General features: G+C 50.4%; 1 pseudogene; it reads right to left on the reverse strand.

Annotated features, from left to right (window-relative positions):
* Positions 1–876: 876 nt before the first annotated feature.
* LOC125516546 (uncharacterized) lies at positions 877–2,153 on the reverse strand (annotated as a pseudogene).
* Between the last annotated feature and the right edge of the window lie 3,847 nt (positions 2,154–6,000).

The raw sequence follows: 6,000 nt of genomic DNA on the forward strand, positions 1-6,000 counted from the left end.
GGTGTTTTAGGATTGAAAACACGTGTTCCAAGTGCTACCACCATTTTGAACCCATGCAGAAATGATAATTAGTACTCCTTCCATTCCATAATTCTTATCGTGGTTTTAGTTCAAATTTGAACTATGGAAAGGAGGGAGTACCGTTGTTACAATTTTAGATAAAACTGGTACTGCATCTTACTCCTAGATTGTAACTTGTGTTAGTATGATATTTAGGAAGCAAAGATAGTGTATCACCAATCATCATAAACCTCTTACTATCTAGCATTCACACCCCCCCCCCCCCCCCCCCCATCGAAACTTATATCCCCTGTTCCAGTTGTTAACATGGATAAAAATAATTCGGAGTGATAGTTATTCTCTAGTTATGCAGAGAGAGAAATGTAGGCATTATCCAGCAACACTAATCACTTTTGGTACATCATATTCCTTGACTAAAACTTATGTTACAACGTCAGACAAATGCATCACAATTTCTCATACATCGAATTCAGACAAATGTCCCTCACAAAAAAAGAAGAAGAAAGATTCAGACAAATGCATCACAATTTGTCATGCATCTAACTAATTCACAATCAGAGCATATTTGCAAAGTAAAGAAAACAAACAAAATCTCTTTTCAGAACTTCTGTTCCCCATCCTAGTCGTATCCGAGTAGTCAGCAAAATCTATACTTACAGTTATAAAGAGAGCGGCTTTACTCGACAATCTCACATTATGATCAACAAATCCTACTCTTGGAGCACCAGTAGACAGACAGGCTCATTGAAATAAGATCACAGAGGAAAGAACTCATATGCAACACAATGCACCCATTCACATGGCGTTCAAACTTCAAAGCTTATGTAAAACTAAGAAGCTATGTAAGCATGCAGCTTAGTAGCAATTGAAGCGATTACCTGCGGCATGGATCCGGGTCGATTCAAGCGAGGGTGGAAGCACGCATGGTACACAGAACGTCGAGCCGTTGTGCAGAGAGCTCCCAATCACCTCCTCCTTGCTCATGTCCACGCCGATGATGTGCATGCCGACCGTCAGGTAGATGACGTTGCCGTTCAGTGGGTAAGGGCGCCAATTTGTGGCGTCGTCTTCTCCGGCAATGGCAGCCACGGGTGGTCTCCATCCGCCCAGAGACGGCTGAGCACCACGCGGTGCTCCAGCGTCCAGCCGCCACCCTCGTCGTCCAGCGCATAGGAGCTGAGCACGAACGGCTCGCGCTCCCACACCTCGACGTAGCGCACCCTTCCCTCGCTAACCCCCATGCGCCGGTACCTGCCCAGCGCAGCTTTGGACACGGCCTTCATGCCTTCCAGGTCAAGCCACCCTGCCGCTCGCTCTGGGCGTGCAGGCACCACGCTGCCCCTCGGCAGCTCCACGAAGCGGGGCTCCGGCCGGTCGCTGAACGGGTCGGCCGAGACGGCGCCCCAGCTCAGGTCAGCCCACCACAGCCGTCCGCCGAAGGCGAACGCTTCTTGGTCAGTCCGGCCCGTCTCGGAGTAAAACTGCCGGGCGAGCGGGAGTTGCCACGGCGCGGTGACCGCGACCTCCCACTTGGCCCTGTCCGAGAGAAAGCGGAGCATCATGTTCCCCTGCAGCTCGGCGACGGCGAGCCTGCCGGGATCCCCGTGCGCGCGACCGGCTTGGGTTAGGACGCCCATGTGAGGGCCGCACCCGAACTTCTCCCGGCCGGCGCCGATGGCCGGGAGGCGGGTCAGTTGGCCGGTGAGAGGGTTGCAGAGGAAGCGCGTGATGTCTGGGGTGTGCCCGGGGTCGAGGCCGGTCAGCCGGCGCACATGATTGGGGCCCTGCTTGGCGAGGATGGGGGCCGTGGCGTGGAGATCGTAGACGATAAGGAAGAGGAGGCCGTCGGCGCTGGTGGAGCAGATGCGGCCGATGAGGAGTTGCGTGACGTCACTGTCGGGGTCGGGGCCGGCTCCGGCGTCGACCAGGAGCGCCGGCACGGTGAGGGCGGAGAAGCGCGGGGGCTCGGCGATGCGCACGGTCGCGCCCAGTGCTGCCGACCCGGTGGTCAGCGTCACCTGGTCGAGCAAGATCCAGGGAGGACGGGAGTAGGCATCCGTGGAGGTGGAGAGGGAGCGGTTTAGGCGGTCGGAGACGGCGGCGGAAAGGCCTAGGAGGCGCCGGAGAGACATCGTGATGCTGCGGTAAGGCGACGAGAGAGCACGGCAGAATGAATTCCGATGGTAAAAGAGGCCTCGGCTCTCGTGGACTCGGTGCACACAGCCGAGATATGGGGGGTGGTTGGAGGTGGCAGGCGCTGATGAAAGCTGCGTGCAGGCGCTGATGAAAGCTGCGTGGGGTTGTTCCACTGCGTACTCACGTTTACACCTCTGCCGAGTCCACCGGTCAGTGATTACAGTCTACACGGGCCTGGTCTATGCACAACATTCGCATGTCGGTAGTCTAATCTCTGCAAAAGATGGTTTTGAACGGGCCTGTGCTGGGCATACGTCATCGTTTTCCCGCCAAAAATTGCTGGGTGGCTTTGTGCTCTATGCCTCTATTCGACGGTTGTCCGCTAGAACCCCAGTCACACCGTCCTCTTTCCCTGTCTCAGCAATCTCAAAACTTACAATTTGCTTGTCTCAAAAATGAAAATTCATCTAGCGTGTGAATTTTCAGAAATTACGGTAGGAACATTTTGGGCAGAAAACAAGTTAGGAAATTTGAACTAGATCAAAATAAAATGCCAGATGGAAAAACTGCCTTTTCAAATAAACCGTGACTCATGAACATAAAGCATGTGTTCCCTGTGCGAAAATTACTACAAATAATCATTGAACATCTTCTGGGGTTAAATACTTCTAGCGGAAAAACCCTTCCATACATAGCTGCCGCCAGAGGGGACGTCGGCAATGCCCGTGCGTGCCCCACGGAAGGTGACAACAGGGTGTTTTTTGGTGGGTGTGCAGTGGATCTGGGTTTGCTTCGCTCCAGGGCAACTGCCTTCCTTGACAGGGGTGTCTCCCTATCACGGGTGGCCCTGGATGGGACGATTTGGCTAATTAGGCCGGTGGTGGCATTTGGCTAATTAGGCCGGTGGTGGCGTTCTCCATGTGGTCAGGGCCATCCGGCAATGCCGACATCAGCCGACCACTTGAGCTATGGATTGCATTGGCCACCAAAAGGTCCCCTGAGGCTCGCTCTCCAGATCTGGTGGCTGTTGTCGGCGGCTTTGTACTACCGATGTAGCGGGCTATAGTCGAAAGGCTCCTTTGTGGGTTTTGGCGGCTCTTGCTCCAACCAGTTTGCCTTCTAAGATGGGATGCAATTTATGATGGCGACTTAACGCAGAGGATATGGTTTTGTAGTGGCGGCTGTGGGACTTCTAGCCCGGCGCATGTAGATGCTAGGATCACAAAAAAATTGGTGGCAATATGTAACACCCACAATGCGGCTATATCTCCCACGTGTCGGGGCACGACTTAGAGGCATAGCCGCATGATAGGTTTGTAGCAAGAGGGGTAATCTTCACACAATCCCATGTACTGAATAAGAAAGGGGTAAATAGTTGGCTTACAATCGCCACTTCACACAAAAACAAGTTAAACATACATCATCCAGAGTACAATCAAGGTCCGACTATGGAACCAAAATAAAAGAAGACAACCCCAAATGCTAGATCCCCGATCATCCCAACTGGGCTCCACTACTGATCAAAAGGAAACAAAACAAAACAAAACAACGACCAAGATCTTCATCGAGCTCCCACTTGAGCTTGGTTGCGTCACCTGCACTGGTATCATCGGCACCTGCAACTGTTTGGAAGTATCTATGAGTCACGAGGACTCAGCAATCTCACACCCGCGAGATCAAGACTATTTAAGCTTATGGGTAGAGAAAGGTAGTAAGGTGGAGCTGCAGCAAGCACTAAGCATATATGGTGGCTAACATACGCAAATAAGAGCGAGAAGAGAAGTAACGCGGCGGTCGTGAACTAGAAGTGATCAAGACGTGATCCTGAAACTACTTACGTTCAAGCATAACACAAGAACCGTGTTCACTTCCCGGACTCCGCCGAGAAGAGACCATCACGGCAACACACGCGGTTGATGCATTTTAATTAAGTTAAGTGTCAAGTTCTCTACAACCGGATATTAACAAATTCCCATCTGCCCATAACCGCGGGCACGGCTTTCGAAAGTTTAAAACCCTGCAGGGGTGTCCCAACTTAGCCCATCACAAGATCTCACGGTCAACGAAGGATATTCCTTCTCCTGGGAAGACCCGATCAGTCTCCGAATCCCGGTTACAAGACATTTCGACAATGGTAAAACAAGACCAGCAAAGCCGCCCGAATGTGCCGACAAATCCCGATAGGAGCTGCACATATCTCATTCTCAGGGCACACCGGATTGTTCAAACTTCCGGTAGGCCAGCCCAGAGTTGCCCCTGGTGGCCACCGGCAGCTGACAGGTTGGACCAACACTCAGAGGAGCACTGACCCGTGAGTTTAAAATAAAGATGACCCTTGAGTCTGCAGAACCCAAGGGAAAAGGCTTAGGTGGCAAATGTAAAACCAAGGTTGGGCCTTGCTGGAGGAGTTTTATTCAAAGCGAACTGCCAAGGGGTTCCCATAACACCCAACCGTGTAAGGAACGCAATATCAAGGAATATAACACCGGTATGACGGAAACTAGGGCGGTAAGAGTGGAACAAAACACCAGGCATAAGGCCGAGCCTTCCACCCTTTACCAAGTATATATATGCATTAATTAAAATAAGAGATATTGTGATATCCCAACATATTCATGTACCAACATGGAACAAACTTCAACTTCACCTGCAACTAGCAACGCTATAAGAGGGGCTGAGCAAAAGCGATAACATAGCTAAACAACGGTTTGCTAGGAAGATGGGTTAGAGGCTTGACATGGCAATATGGGAGGCATGACAATAGCAAGTGGTAGGTAGCGCGGCATAACAATAGAGCGAACAACTATCAAGCAAAGATATAAGTGATTTCGAGGGTATGGTCATCTTGCCTGAGATCCCGCAAGGAAGAAGAACGAGTCCATGAAGAAGACAAACGGACGTAGTCGAACGGATCCTCACAAGTGCAACGTTATCGGAACTACCCAGAAGCAACACCGGAAAGAAGCAAACAACATAGTAAACAACCATCATATGAACATGGCATGATGCACAACCAAGGATGATGCATGCCCGGTTTAAATATGCATGGCATGGCAAAGTGCACAAACAATACTACAAATTAAGTGGAGCTCAATATGCAACGAGTTGCATATTGACGAAACATCACATTCAAGTTATTTAGTTTGGTCTCGGTTAGGTACCCAACAATATTAAATGTTGTTAAGCATGGCAAGAGATGAAGCAAAAGTAAACTACACAATCTAAGCAATTTAAATGGGTCCGGAAACATCAAACAACAATTCGGGTAAATCTCCGTATGCATTTTGCAATTTAATGCAAACAACAATTTTAACATTCTTGAAGTTGTTATCATCATGTGGATGACATGTGCAAGTTTATGCATTTTTTATTAAAAGTTGACATGAGCATATTATGGAGCATTTGTCATCGTGGTGGAAACAAAAGGGGCGCCACGGCAACGATAACGAAAACGGTGCCACAGCAATGTTCCGGTTCCGGCAACTCGATTGAGATACCGATGCAAAAGAAGATGTGACGGGAGCGTGTCATGCGATGAACGGTGGGGTGCTTCCGGATACCGGGTTCCCACATGTCGATGACAAGGCAACGAGGAACTCGCAAAGAACAACTCGGACACGGTGCAACCACGACCATCTCATACATCACATGCATTCGTTCACGGGCGGTCGTCTCGGGGTTATACCTTCGAAGCGTGCGTTTCCGGACGGTTCAGGTTCAATGTTAGCGGAAGTAGTGGTTCCGGTTCGGAGGGGGACTTGACGAATCCGAGTCCTTCGGGGTTCGACGGTAGTGGTTCATGTTCTTAGACGCACAAGTCTCCGTAGATGTTCAGGGTCACGC

The sequence above is a fragment of the Triticum urartu genome, chromosome 6A (genome assembly GCF_056163025.1).
Source record: "Triticum urartu cultivar PI428250 chromosome 6A, HENAU_Tu73, whole genome shotgun sequence".
NCBI lineage: Eukaryota > Viridiplantae > Streptophyta > Magnoliopsida > Poales > Poaceae > Triticum > Triticum urartu.